Here is a 16098-nt window from a genome sequence, read left to right as displayed (position 1 = left end):
CATAGTTCATAGGTATTGCTCAGACTGATAGTCGTGCAGTACACTATAAACTTGCACCTATCTCGTAAGTGATTATAGCTCGCAGTCCCCATAGCTTCGTCCCTTCGCGTAATTTCATAGGCAAGCTGGAAATTGGCCCAGACGAATTTCAAAACTCTGTGCATCAAATACTCGCGATTTCAGATATTTCCCCATGACCTTAGGGGCCATCAAGTTACATTGACCTTGTCCTTTATGTCCATACAGAAATAAACTGCATCAACAAGGTTTTCTTGAGTTTTGTCTCGGATATATTTTTGCACCTCCCCCCCCCCCCCCAACCCACCCACCCCTGCCCGCCTCCCATTGTAATAAAAGTTCGAGATTTTCCTTTTAGTTTACAGGAAAATAGAATTTTTTTCATATTTTCAATTGGAACTCCCCCTGTCCCGCTACCAGTTAGCCTGGTGCTTGGCTAAAATGTGATTATGTAAACAGCGTGTAAAAACTAAGTACACAAAATATTACATATAGATAAAAACAGACACTTCTTTTGTATGACTAGGCTCTGGTAGGCGCTCCGTTTCACCAACAGGTATTCACAGAGGTTGCAGAGACGGTGGTAAAATTTCGGTATGAAAAATTTTGTTTGGCACCCGTTGCTGAAAATGTCGCCCATGTACATTAATTCACAACTGGCAGCTGCAAGCTAATGATGTATGAGACACAGATAGATGCTCCCGAAGAGCTTATTGCCTGTTTGGCAGGAACTGCAGCCGTTATTCGTGAAACATCTAGTTCTTTTGAATCCGTTACACAGCTAGCGCCAGAACCTCACTTGAACCCTAGCGGGGAAACGATGCACATGCTACATTTTTGTCACAAGAAATTGAGTCTGTTTTTATCAGTTATAAACGCTCTAAGAATCTGTGCGTGAAGTTCTATTACATACTGTATACACCCACAGAGATAACGCTGTAGCTGATAGAATTACAGAATCGTCATGACAAATCAAGTTTCACAGGCGACGTAGTGGCGAATAAAAACCGGTATGCAGGAAGAGTAGAATTTATTTATTTTATCTTAGTCTGTTACCCTAAATATCGATAGGAATACGTTTGTGCCTACTGGTGTGTATGCATACATACTCCGCAAGCCACCATACGGTGCACAGCGGAGCGCACCATCTACGACTACGGTCCATTCCCTGTTCTGTTCCGCTAGCGGCGGAAAAACTACAGTTGGTCTTGTACGAGCACTAATTTCTCTTTTATTGTCTACGCAGTCCTTACGCGAAATCTAAGTCCATGGCAGTATATTCGTCCTCCACTCATCCGCAAAAGTGGTTCTCTGCACTTTCTCAAAAGTATTTTGCAAAAAGAACGTCCTCTTCCTACCAGAGATTGCCATTAATTTCACGGAAGATTTCCGTAATAATCGCATGTTACCAGAACCTACCGGTCTTTCTAACCCCCTTCATTTTTGTTTAAAACAAATCCTCTATTGAATTAGAATGTATTATAAACAGATCTGAATATGGTCACCAAGACTGGAATGGATGCCCTGACAAAAATTTTTGTTTTTGTAATGTGAAGCAGGAAGAACTAATCTTACACATCATGTTTGGCAGAGAGACACGACATTGTAGTATGGCTCAGATGTGAACGAGAACTACTGCACAGTGGCAGATGTGCCGAGTTGTAGTCACTTTCTGGCACTAAGATTTAACCTGTCAGCACGTTTCATATCACCACACTCACCGCTGCAAAGTAAGTCATTCATTTTGCAAACGCAGATATCGTTTCCCTAAGACTTTTAGTGGTGCTACATGTGACCCTAGGAGAACGCTCTCGATAATGATAAAACTATATCTCTAATAATAGTGGAGAACCTTCTCATTAAACTCAACCCTTCGGCTGGGATGCTACGGTCTTACCTCATTATATGCATCCGTCTGTAAACTGTCGATGTGCCCTCTGCAATCAAGTTTGAAAGTTACCTTTTAAGTATCCTCTTTTTATTTTCAGCTACATTTTCACTTTATTGCGGGTTCTAGTATTTGGAGAAGTCTTACATCGGCTGCTGACAATACCTTCGTAGCATTATTTCTGTGTGTCCGGTAGGTAACGCATGAAGACGGTGAGACACTAGCCGCACATTAAGTACTTGAATAACTAAAATTGAAACCAACAACTTAACTGTAATTTAAACTTCGTTCGTTCTAAAGATGCTACCAGTTTCGAATCAGAAAAGTTTCATGTTCAGTCCCCAAGCGTAATCTGCCATCAACAACAGTTGCCAAGACCAGAAGAGTCTTCAAATGAAAACAACGTAATCTATTACGTATGTTACGCCAATTGTGAAGCCAATGTATTACGTATGTTACGCCAGCTTGTGAAGCCAACAAAATCGAGTGAAGAGGAGCAAAATCCCCTGGATTCTGTAACATCTAGTAGCATGCCCTCCAATGGTCAGATGGTAACTGATGCATTTGCTAACATATCGGTAATCTTTCTTGATTCACATACGACTCAGTGGAAGAAATATTACATATTCCCGTTCTCTGTGTGGTCTTTTCAGTGAAAACGTTGTTTTGTCACTGTGTTAGAAATATTATATACTACCGTTCTCTGTGTGATCTTTTCAGGGCAATAGTAAGTTTTGTCTCTGTTTCTGGTCCGAGAGATGCTACAAAGGTTTCCACAGAAATAGATCGGTACAGTTCTCCTAAACCAGTCACGGACAAAGTGATTTTTTGCACAACTTTGTAGCACATCTTAATGAACAAAGGATGTTCGATCTTATTAGGATTTTACGGATGACCCTTAATGTACGCTGATGTTGAGCTACTCATACTATGCCTGCTATTATAACGTTGCACAAATATTGAAAGCGGGTGTCGCTCTGTTAACTAAAGTCATTCGTTAGTCAGATCTCGTTTATTAAAGAGATACTTGTGTCATTATGGCCCTATTACAAGGCACTATTTCGTCATAGCAGGTAAGTTAGGTTTCCTTCGCGTCAGATAAACCACAGCTAAAAACAGTAGTTGTTTCACTATCGGAACAGGATTTTTAATACTTTTGTAATTTGTTACACAACAATTTGCTCCTGTGGAGTTCTTTAAAACGTGCAAAGCTCCTTCAACGCTACATTGGACCCCCTGTCTTTGACGTTACAAAGCGCACAAATTATGCCTTTTCGAATATTTGCACCTCCTTTTAAATTGATTCTTCCCAGCACGACTTACTAAGGAGTGACGGAAGTTTTCTTTGCACACATCAGGGTGCAACACAACGATACTCTCAAATTTCGTGGGTTTATAGAAGGTTTATTGAGGAAAAAGTAGATGTATGTCCAAAACCATCTCCCAGTAACGCCGCCCAATGTATAGCTTATTCCTGATTGGGGCCTTGTGCAGCAGCCTGGAACTGCGTTCTACATTTCGTTACGTAATGCAGACAAGATCCTCACACAGTTCAATACATTGCGAAAGGCGCTCGAAATTTTAAATAACAAAAGGATTGAATAGCACAAATGCCAAAGGTAGGTATTGCTGCATTTGGTGGAACACACTGTTAAGGAAAGCTTAAGGATGAAAATAACTTCCAGAGGATGGTTCACTGCAAAGGACAGCTCGATGAATCTTAGATCATATATAGGAAGCGTTGCTGTGCTGAGACTACCCATCGAACATTTTTGGGACATGATCGAGACGTTAGTTCGTGCACGAACTCCTACGCCGGCAACACTTTCGCAATTATCGGCGGCTATAGAGGCACCATTGCTCTGTATTTCTACAGGGGGCTTCCAACGTATTGTTGAGTTCATGTCACGTGGAGTTGCTGCCGTACGCCGGGCAAAATGAGATCCGTCATGATATTAGGAGGTATCCCATGATGGAAGGTATGGTTTCATTGACTACAATGACGCTACCGCCTGACGCCTTTTCGTATCGATTCTGAAAAGTGGTGTGGCTGAAATGTTTTCCTCGGCCATCAGTAAGGAAACCGGACGATTTCAACGCTGGGTGACGCTTTTCTGATCTTTAGTGCAGAGGCGTCAAGAGAAGCGTGAGAAGTGATTAAGGGGAGGCTTGGGAGGAGGCTGACCATCGACTTACCCAACGACTCGTCCACCGAGGCGTGGGGAGAGTTGTGGTGAACTTTGTCTGCACGAACCCACCTTACTCCTGACATGAGCTTCTGGTCTGTGACCTTTGTTTCGCATGAGTCTACACCTCGCTATTTGAAGCCTAGACGAGTCCGAGAGCGAAATCGCTGGGACCACCGCTTTTCCACCTTTGGAGAGGAAGTTTCTAGGTACGGTACCTTTGGACCCAATATCAAACTTTTGAATCGCAGTGGGGAAAATGACTGCGTTTCAAATGTTCAGTAAAAAAAAAAAAAAGGCCACGTATGACAGCCTAAAACTGGTAGTATCCTCCCAAAGCATTTAACACATAGGCAAAACCATGCAAATATGTTCTGTTATGAGGGTGAGTCAAATGAAAACCATTAAATTTGTAATAACAAATCGAAATTTCACGCCGTTATCCTGTAAGTTGGTAAGCGTGCTACAAGCAGCGTGCAGAATGGCCTTTAGGTCGCAGCACAGTGCAGATGTACACATACCGTCGCAGTATCAGTATAAAGGTGGCCGTCCCACTTGCGACTTGCACCAGGGAAGAACAGCGTTCTGTTATTCGGTTTTTGCTTAGAGAAGGTGTGGAACCTATTGGAATTCGTCGACGAATTAAGGTTCAGTAGGGTGATGCATGTTTGTACAGCTGCAAGTCTACGAAAGGAGTAGGAAGTTCGCAAATGGTGTAACTTCAGTGGATTGCTCCTCGTCCAGGTCAGGCACGACGATTTGTGACTCTACAGAACACTGCAGCAGTTGAGGTCATAGTGAAGGAAGACCGCCGGGTGACACCGAATGATATTGCAGCACGTTTACAGATTAGTCATGGGTCAGCACACCACATGGTGCATGATGTGCTCCAGTTTCACGAAGTGTCTGCAAGATGGGTGCCACGGCAGCTGACTCCTGAAATGAGAAAACGACGTGTTGATGCTTGTGAAGAATCCTTCGGCGCTTTGAACGAGAAGGTGATGGCTTCTTCGCAAGAATCGTTAGTGGGGACGAGACCTGGGTTCACTTCGACCAACCGGAAACGAAGAGAGCGAGCAAGGAATGGCGCCATTCCTCATCATCAAGTAATTTCCATATGATTGGACCACTCGAAGACGCAATTGGAGGAAAGAAGTTCCGTTCTGGTGAAGAGCTACGACACGCGGTGCATGAGCGGTTGCGCGGACTACCAAAATAATTTTTTTCTTAAGGAATTTGTGCACTTTGTAAGCGCTGGAGGACTTGCATTGAGCGTGAGGGAGATTATGTTGAAATGTGATACAGCTTTTTATCAATTCTGCACTATAAATAATATTTAAAAAAGTATTTAAGGTTTTCATTTGACTCCTCCTCGTACAACAGATATAAAACCAAAATTGAAACGCACAATGAAAAACTAGGGCGCGATCACCTTTCGGTGGACTGCAGGAATAAATTTTTTACCACTCTTCGGGGAATGTGAATCAAGATTAACGTTGGTCGTACGGATCAACAGCAGTACGACGTCATCTCTGCCGCATATTGAACACTGTGATAGTGACGGCTAACAGCAAATGTAAATTTAGTTGTAGGGTTAAAATATCTGTAAGATAATGACTGCAGATGTAGTGAACTGATTGCAACACAGTGTACTCAGCTCCTTCACTGTAGCTTCTGTGTATTGTGATGTACGCTACTGGAACACTTGAAGGTATTTATGGGCATTTTAACGAAATTTCAGGACATCTTTGTACCACTAAAATCGTACCACTGGCAGTTCACTTATAAAACTCGGACAGTACTACAAAATTACATAACAAAATACATAAAGGACCGAGAACAAACATAATGTGCTTCTTTGACCTAGGGAAATTAGCTGATCAAAGGACGTAAATGAATATAGGAGGCAATTACAATCCATTTTCATTAGACTTTCCCCTCATTTAATAAACTTGCTCGCTATATGCGGAAATTATTACACAGTTCGTAACTCTAGGAGCCATTAAAAGGGCTCCGGGTATAAGCTGCGCCCGTCTTAAGAGGGCCCACGGTTGTTACGCTAACTGAAATTAACTGACTTGTTTTGCAAATTACGGGTATTACAGAGGCGGCGACGGCGACAGCAAAGACGATATTTTGCCGAACTGTTGAGAAGATACACAGCTCTCTCGCCAGCTTACCTGTCTCGGGTGACAGAGGGCGAACAGACTGTTGAAGGCGGCGTCGACACGAGGTGAAAGCAAATCCCTTCCTCGTCGCCTCCTACTTGCCGCAGCCTGCGGTCTGCTGGTGGAGCGATAAATTCACAAACGTCGCGCGACCGGTGCAACAGTAACTTTACGGAAATAAAGTCACGTAATGAGATGCGCGGGTCGCACGAGGCTCTGCAGTGTCGTTTCGGCGATGGTGGGCAGATTCCGACTAAGAGTGTATGGAATTTTTACTTCTGTTACATTAAGTTCTACAGATATATACTGGCTAATAGTCTGCGTTGGTTGTGTAAAATTTAATCCTCCATAAATGCCGTAAACAGTGATATAAAAGCAGGGAAATGTACGAGAATCATTCAATAATTAAAGAGACGAATTAGTCTGGAGAAGAAAAAGTGTTTATTTTTACAAAACAATTCTTTTTCTACTTTTAAACATAATCCCCTTGAACATTTATGAACTTGTTCCAACGGGCTACAAGATTTTAATTTCGGCTGCGAATATCTCTTTATCTTGATGTTTGAACAAATTTCCCACGAACTTTCCTCGTTGTCCTGCAACCTCTTCCCACGTAATGCCTCCTTCAGTGCACCTAACAAATGGAAATCACTAGGTACTAAGTCAGGACTGTAAGGGGGATGAGGCAGCACTTCCCCGCCCATTTTGTCGATGGTTCCACGAGTTAGTGGGGCAATATGAGGTCGTGCGCTGTCTTGCTGAAGAATCACACCTCCTCTGAGATTCACGACGTCTCTCTCTCATGGCTGGTTTCACCTTGTTTAAAAACAAATCCGAGTAGTATTGGCTGTTCAGTATACGCTGCTCGTCGAGATGATGAAAAAAATGGAACTTTAGCATCCCAAAACACCGTCAACATGACGTTTCCCGCTCATGCTTAGGTTTTGAATTTTTTGTTGACAGGTGAGTTGGTGTGCTGTCACTCCATGCTTTGTCGTTTTGGTTCTGGCTCATAATAGTGAACCCTAGTTTCATCACAAGTTAAAATTTTGTTGAGGACGTGCTCACCTTTTCTTTCATAACGTTCCTTTATCTCTGTGCACACTCTCAACTTTTTTTCCTTGTGTAGCCGGATCAACTCCTTTGGGACCCATCTTGCAATGTTTTGCGGTACTCCTCCTTGTTCCAGATAATGTCATGCACTGTACCAGTACTAACTTCAACCTGATCAACTATCATATCCACAGTCACACTGCGGTCGGCACGAATAATGTTATCAATTCGACTTTCAAGTGAGGAAGTTGAAACTGCAATTGGTCGGCCAGAACGGTGTTCCTCAGTCCTGAGTCACGACTATTTTTGCACTGCTCTACTCTCTTCTAAACATTTTGACGATTCATACAAACTTCACCATAAACTTTCCACATTCTACAGTATATATTCACTGGCTTCTCGCCCTTCAGCAAGTAAAAAGCAAAGAACAGAACGTTGTACAACTAATGTGGAGAGTTCAAGTGGAATCACCATTCTAAAATTTATTTTTGAGGACATAAACAAAACAACGTTGATATATCAGCTGATCAGGGCTGATCCCAGTGATGCCAACTTAAAGCCATAGAAGTACCAAACTTGCCCTACCAACGGTCTTTTCCCCAGATCAATTCGTCTTTTTAATTATTGAATGACCCTCGTGCTAATGGCATATCGAACGAGGTACTGGAATGGTCGAAGTACTGAACATGGAATTGAGAGAACCAGCTTTTAAATACCGTCCCGCCATCCAGACTGCTTAAGGTGAACGCTGGGATGATTCCCTTCAAAATACACGGATTCTCTCCTCCCAACACTTTTCTATCCCGAGTATGTCCTCTATAATTAACTATGTCGCCGTTAACGGTAGACTTTATTTTTCCCTCCTACGTTAAGTGCAAAAAATTAGTGCTTATGGGAATGCTTTTTTATTCCAGTCTCTGATCGCAAAAGAATTATTTAGACGATAACCGGTTTCAGTCTGTAGTGACCATCCTCGGATCTTTTTCCCACCATGTCCTAAAGTGATACGGCGATAATGGTATCGTGAAAACATACAAATACAATCAACATAGCATCGTCACATAGATTTAAAATAGGGTGTAGAATAGGCCACATCGTCCTCATGTGACGATTCTATGCTGATTATACCATTACCTGAAGTTTGCGTTCACTCAAAAGTGTAAATGGTGGCAGCCAGTCAAGGAAGGTTTTAGGGAATTGGTTTAAAAAAACTGTTTCAAAACCCCAGTAAAAAGCTTTACACGTTCTCCTAGAGCAACTTACGCTGTGCCTACGTGACATAAGTTGCTTGTCTTTCAAAATCGAGGCAGTTCTCTTCAGTTAAAGCTACTGGCAAGAGACGCCCTGAGACCTCTGCTGAAACTGCTAGCGAATTCACGCCATTGGTTTTAGCCTATAGCGTGAGTGGTATACAGGTCACGTGTGTGGATTCTGGATTGTTCTGCGGCGCGGAACACAGTTGCCTCTCCCTTTTGTAATCCAGACCTCGAGCAGAAAAGACGTCTTTTCGGAAGGCAGAGCCCCTGGCTCTGCTTTTCACTACTGGCCACCAACATAAGTTAATATGAACCGCTTCCCCTTCCGTTGCCCATTTCAATTAATTGTTCGATCTCCTAGACTGGCCTAAACCTGGTAACTTCCGACCCTAGGTGCACCCCTTGTACGCCATACACTGAAACATATTCCCGTTATTGTACATAATTTCCTGTTCTGTCATTTATGGCAGTCCGGGATGCTGACTCTCTAGTCGTGACCGCTTGACCTCCTGCACAATGTCATCACGAAGCTTATGTATCTTCTCCCCCCTTTCCCTGGCCATATAAAGCATATTGGTGTCAGAATCGCGATTCGTTCCCACCGTTCGGTCCATAAGGTGGCCATTTATTTAAGGTTCATGTTATGTAGTCGGTCAGTATTCGAAACTGTTATTCCGCTGCGAGCCGAGCATAGATGCTGCAGCGCATCGGCTACGGTGGCGCTCCGAATACATAGTGCCTCTCGCAGCACGCCGCACCAACACGTGAGCGCAGCGTACAACGAGCTGCGCTTCACAGCCCACATGCTTAGTTTGTGCGCTCCGGCCTCAGTTGACGGTCCAACCGGCCCAGCTTCTAGTTCAGCGCAGGCTAACTCCTTGCTCGACGTGGAAGCACGAAAGGAAAACGCGCGGGGCATCCACGCCGGTGCAGTGGTTCGTTGAGCGCACGGGCGCGCTGTTTACAGTCGACGCTGCTTCCCTGCCTCTGGCCCCGCCCACCTGCCGCCCCACGTTGGCCGCCGGTCAGCTCCCCGCTGCCATCTGCGTTTGCGTCCTGGCCTCAACGCCCGGGGTGCGTACTTCCAGCGCCCTGCAGCCAGCTGTGTCGCCACCCACGCCACTGCTACGCGGGTACTGCGTGCGTACGGCCATTAGCCACCACCCTACTGGTGTCGCCGCTTCTGCACGTCTCGACGCAACGACTGTACTGTGAGTGTTGACATGTAGTGAGGCACTTTCAGCCATTTGTTCAGAGAAGATATCGGTAAATTATAGTAAAGAGCTAATTTTGGCATCTTATACAGTTATTGTTTGATTATTGGAGGTGTCTTTCCTATAAGCATCATTTCTCAGCCCTATGACCAAAGTAGGTTCCTTCTCCTTGCTCCACAGCCGTGAGCACTTTAAGGGCTCTGTAACGCCCTGTGCCGTCATGCCGCGTCTGCAAGGTTTCCGATATCGTTGGTGCACTAAATCTTTTTACCTTAATGGTCTTTTATTGCAAGACTAGGCACAGACACGAAATCAGTGTTTAGTTTAGGCCTTGTAAAAAAAGCGACAAACCATTGGATTCTGACGGTCCTGGTGACGTCCGTTGTTTAGTACAGGTACTAGGCGACTTTAGGCCCCAAGCGCATACACAGTCGTAATTACACAATTAGCACTTCTGTTGCCAAAACCGGTAGGACGTTGTGTGACATGCCCGATTGCGGAACGAAAGGAATTAACTTTTTCAACATTCTCTTTCTTTTCTTTCTCGCCTCTCTGCATTCTCTTTCCCGACTATTTATTCTTTTCCTGTCCGTGCCTTCGATTTTTCGTAAGAGGTAGTTCCTTGACTGGTTAACTCAATGCACGAAGCTACGATGTACTACGTGATGTACCGTAAAAAGAGTGATAATGATGAACGACAATTGATCTCTTCTATCCCTGTAAGCTGATAAGAGAGCGTAGATGACCTCCGGCTGTTATCCCCCAGAGGGCAGCGAAGTTTTGTTGATATGAAGATATGTAATACGTTGTTTTATTGAGGTTATTTGTGAGGAGACACGAGGTCCTATGGTAATGTGGTTGGAGATAATTACTTACAGGGGAGAGTTCCTGTGTGTGTTATTGTAGGTGATGTTAAATGGTCTGTTACTCAGGGCGTCACACCTAGTGATACGTGGCTGGCGACCACGGGGCCCCGAGCTGAGTCCTGGCATTGCTTCCAGTTACTTATGCCAGGCTCCTGACTTTTATCTTTCCTATCTGGCCACCCTCGGCCAGCTCTTTTTCTTTTCCGACCCTGACGCTATTAGGTTTCGAGGGCTAGGAGTCTTTCATTTTCCAACCTATACTTCTCATGCAGCGTCTGACCCGGAGCTGACGGCTGCAAAAGGCGTCTGTATCCCATGTTAGGGGCGACCTCCAGAACTGCGGAAGGCAACGGAGTACCACCGCAGATTATCTTCCCTGCATAATGCAGTCTCCATGTTATGCAAAAAAAAAAAAAAAATGGCTTCCTCTCATGTTAAATCAGTGTCCGGAGGTAAAATAGTCCCCCATTCGGGGGGGGGGGGGGGGGGGACAACTTGAAAGGAGGCTAAAAATCAAAACAAGAATTGGTACCTGGAATGTCAGAACTCTGCTACAAGCAGGCAGGAAAACTAGAAAACCTTAAAAGAGAGATGGAAAAGAATCATATGGACCTCGTAGGAGTTGCTGAGGTAAGATGGAATGGACATGGAGAGTTGCAGTCAGATGAATATGTATTCTACTACTCAGGAGGAGAAGTAAAAGGAATTAATGGAGTAGGAATGATTATGACATAGGAATTGGCTAAATTTGTGGAATATGTAGACTATGCAAATGACCGGGTTATTGGTGTAAGGCTGATGCTCCGTGCTTAGCGTGTCTAGCATTCCCAACTTGTTCCGGTGTGGTATCACTTCTGTTTTGAGTCCACTAAGTGATAATTACAAGGATACCCAGTGATCAGCTAAATAGAACCACTGAGGGATCTTCTGAACCCTATTTAACTTATAATTTTTGAAGAGGGCTAATGTTAGTTGCCATCACAAATCTGGATCTTGGAGTCTAAGGAACATCAATTTCTTCAGATTCCAGTGTTTCAAGAACGACATTTTTTTGAGAGCCTCACGTAGATCCTTCGCGTTGATCCTCATCTTCAGTTGGACTGTTGTGAGGAGGATCAGCCAGTTCTCTGACATAGCAAATTCATGGGGTAGCAAATTCTGAAATTTTGACCTACCCTCGTTAAAAAGTTTGCTGCTGCTTCTGTACGTAAGATAATCAAAAACGTCACTAACGTGGTACACTGTTACAACACGACCAACATACCACTTGATCCAGCCCTCAATCTCCTAAACGTAAAATGTCTTCAGTGATCCCATAAACAATAACACCAACGTCTGGATTTTATGTGTGCTATGAGGCGCAGAGACACAGTAGAGACATGGATAACTCTGGCCAAATTAACCACGTCAGTCTTTCTGACATGTGTGAAATGTCCATTCACGACGAGAACCGCAGCACTATCTTTCGTAGGTTTGACACGGAGCAAGCAATGGAGAAACCATTGTGTAAAAATGTCTCTCTGAATCCACTCTGAAGGATGGCATGCATAAATGAAACCTAGAGGAACACCACCCATTAATTCCATCTTCATATTCATCTACATCTACATCCATACTCCGCAAGCCACCTGACGGCGTATGGCGGAGTGTACCCTGAGTACCTCTATCGGTTCTCCCTTCTATTCCGGTCTCGTACTGTTCGTGGAAAGAAGGATTCTCGGTATGCTTCTGTGTGGGCTCTAATCTCTCTGACTTTATTCTCATGGTTTCTTCGCTTCATATACGTAGGAGGGAACAATATACTGCTTGACTCTTCGATGAAAGTATGTTCTCGAAACTTTAACAAAAGCCCGTACCGAGCTACTGAGCGTCTCTCCTGTAGAGTCTTCCACTGGTGTTTATCTATCATCTCCGTAACGCTTTCGCGATTACTAAATGATCCTGTAACGAAGCGCGCTGCTCTCCGTTGGGTCTTCTCTATCTCTTCTATCAACCTTATCTGGTTCGGATCCAACACTGCTGAGCAGTATTCAAGCAGTGGGCGAACAAGCGTACTGTAAGCTACTTCCTTTGTTTTCGGATACCATTTCCTTAGGATTCTTCCAATGAATCTCTGTCTGGCATCTTCTTTACGGACGATCAACTTTATATGATAAAAAAAAATGGTTCAAATGGCTCTGAGCACTATGCGACTCAACTTCTGAGGTGATCAGTCGCCTAGAACTTAGAACTAATTAAACCTAACTAACCTAAGGACATCACACACATCCATGCCCGAGGCAGGATTCGAACCTGCGACCGTAGCGGTCATGCGGTTCCGGACTGAAGCGCCTTTAACCGCACGGCCACACCGGCCGGCTTATATGATCATTCCATTTTAAATCACTCCTAATGCGTACTCCCAGATAATTTATGGAATTAACTGCTTCCAGTTGCTCACCTGCTATTTTGTAGCTAAATGATAAGGGATCTCTCTTTCTATGCATTCGCAGCACATTACACTTGTCTACATTGAGATTAAATTGCCATTCCCTGCACCACGCGTAAATTCGTTGCAGATCCTCCTGCATTTCAGTATAATTTTCCATTGTTACAACCTCTCGATACACCACAGCATCATCTGCAAAAAGCCTCAGTGAACTTCCGATGTCGTCCACAAGGTCATTTATGTATATTGTGAATAGCGACGGGCCTATGACAGTCCCCTGCGGCACACCTGAAATAACTCTTACTTCGGAAGACTTCTCTCCATTGAGAATGACATGCTGCGTTCTGTTATCTAGGAGCTCTTCAATCCAATCACACAATTGGTCTGATAGTCCATATGCTCTTACTTTGTTCATTAAAGGACTGTGTGGAACTGTATCGAACGCCTTGCGGAAGTCAAGAAACACGGCATCTACCTGTGAACCCGTGTCTATGGCCCTCTGAATCTCGTGGACGAATAGCGCGAGCTGTGTTTCACACCACCGTCTTTTTCGAAACCCATGCTGATTCCTACAGAATAGATTTCTAGTCTCCAGAAAAGTCATTATACTCTAACATAATAGGTGTGCCAAAATTCTACAACTGATCGACGTGAGAGATATAGGTCTATAGTTCTGCACATCTGTTCGACGTCCCATCTTGAAAACGGGGATGACCTGTGCCCTTTTCCAATCCTTTGGAACGCTACGCTCTTCTAGAGACCTACGGTACACCGCTGCAAGAAGGGGGGCAAGTTCCTTCGCGTACTCTGTGTAAAATCGAACTAGTATCGCATCAGGTCCAGCGGCCTTACCTCTTTTGAGCGATTTTAATTGTTTCTCTATCCCTCTGTCGTCTATTTCGGTATCTACCATTTTGTCATCTGTGCGACAATCTAGAGAAGGAACTATAGTGCAGTCTTCCTCTGTAAAACAGCTTTGGAAATAGACATTTAGTATTTCGGCCTTCAGTCTGCCATCCTCTGTTTCAGTACCATTTTGGCCACAGAGTGTCTGGACATGTGGAACGATTGGAAGATCATCAGAGGCGGTATGAAGTGTACCGAGGGGCTCATGTATGCAGTACAATAATAAGTGTATCCCTCTCAGTAGCCTGTACAGATAGCGTTGCTAAAATTTTAGTGTGCTTATGCTGCACAACTGTGATACTGTTTTCGTCACAGTTAAACAATCTGTCTAAGTTGCTCCTGATTGAAGCTAAGGCCGGCTCATAAATGTCAAAAACTTGGTGACAACTTCGGCTGTAAAACATTTAGCTCTGCTGAATGATAGTTATTTGGGTGACTTATCACAGTTTGAGATTCCATTTTAGGATATTGCGTAACCATTTTTAACGGTTGCAGTTTTTCTTTAGAAAATGGTCTTTCAATGTTATATTTTATAGCAAGCAGATAGGCAAGTCTTCAGACATCTTTTCTAGAGAGTCTATAGTATCGCTGTTTCTTTTGAATGCAGTAATTGTTGAAGTCGTCTTGCGGTTCTCAAGGAAAAAAAAGTTTCCTTCCTATTTTGGTTGCCATAGATTCATCTGGACGTTTGTTTTCTGTAACATAGCGTTCCATTGTGTTTGAGGACAACCGAATATGCGTGATACTCTATAGCTCCTCATTTCATTACTTCGCATAGCTAAAACGGCAGAATTCACTTCTTTGCGGTCCACGGTTTTCTAGGTGCGAATTACAAAAGAGACTGACTGTTGTTACGGAATCTTTCTCTGTTTCTATTACAATACTTTCTTTGGTGTGCTATTCACTATACGAAATGCAAGAACATTGAGAGATAAACTGTATCAGTAGAATTTACCTAAAATAAATTTTATAGAAAGGAAATATGTTGAAACACACATACAGACGAATTTAAAGATACAACGAATAATTTGGGATACCACTTTGGGAAGCCCCATATTATAAATCTCAGGCTTCCCCAAACTGAGGCACCTTCACGTGTTCCATAAGTGCACTTTGCAGTTCGTGAACAATGAGACAATGAAACTATTTGTGCCATTACTGTCCTAATATGATGTAGATTTAATGTATGTGTAATTAATCATGTACTCACCTCTAATAGTATATTTCTCGCTTCCTAACAACGAAAGAAACCTTCAGGAACGTGAACAATGCTGTCCTGCTTGTAACAACACAATACATTCGCGCTCTGTTAGAAACGTGGCCTTCCAAAGGCAGCCATGCGCTTGTCCTCCAGTTCCAGTCTTCATCTCATAACGGCACCACCTACTTGACAGAAATAAGTGAACTCTCTCAATAAAGAAACCTTCCCAAAATAGGTGTCTTTCTCTGTAAGTTCCTTAATTTCTTTATATATTTTCTTCACCCATTGCGTTTAGATTCTTAAAGTTTTTCTAGACTTGTGTCAAAAGGAAAAATTGTAATGTGTAGAAAAGTCATTTTTGTTGCTAAAAATTCTTAATTGGATGGCAAATGGCTATAAAATTGTAGCTGTCACCAGCTCAGCGAGTCTGTCGAACAATCTATCACCTTGGTTTTTAATGAGATCTGCTCCGTGCAAACTCTTAGATTCAGTGGTCCGCATTCTGAAGTCTTCTTGTGTTTTCATAAATTCATAGTAGGAGGTTTTACCAGCTTTCATTGTTTTGTTATTGAACCAATGCTGCATTTCAGTTACTATGCAGTTTTCCACACTACATGCAGCAAGTGATCTTTACTCAAATGCATAAAATCGTCATCTAAATTTTTCTCATTAATGTACAATATTGTTGCCTTTTTATCCCTGAATGTTCTCAACGAATTGTTTTCTAAAACAGATTTCATGGCCAAACAGCTCTTTGTATTCCCTTAAAGGCTCACGTCTATCAATTAATTTACTTCATGGAACTCAATATTTCTCACTCGCTTCCCATCTCGTCATTAAAAAAACTCAGACTTTTTCTACGGATCTCTGCACGTTATTTTTATCCCATTTATGTCCCGATTCCCCTGCTTTGT

The sequence above is a fragment of the Schistocerca americana genome, chromosome 4 (assembly GCF_021461395.2).
Source record: "Schistocerca americana isolate TAMUIC-IGC-003095 chromosome 4, iqSchAmer2.1, whole genome shotgun sequence".
In the NCBI taxonomy this organism is placed as follows: Eukaryota; Metazoa; Arthropoda; class Insecta; order Orthoptera; family Acrididae; genus Schistocerca; species Schistocerca americana.
This window is presented reverse-complemented; position numbering follows the sequence as displayed.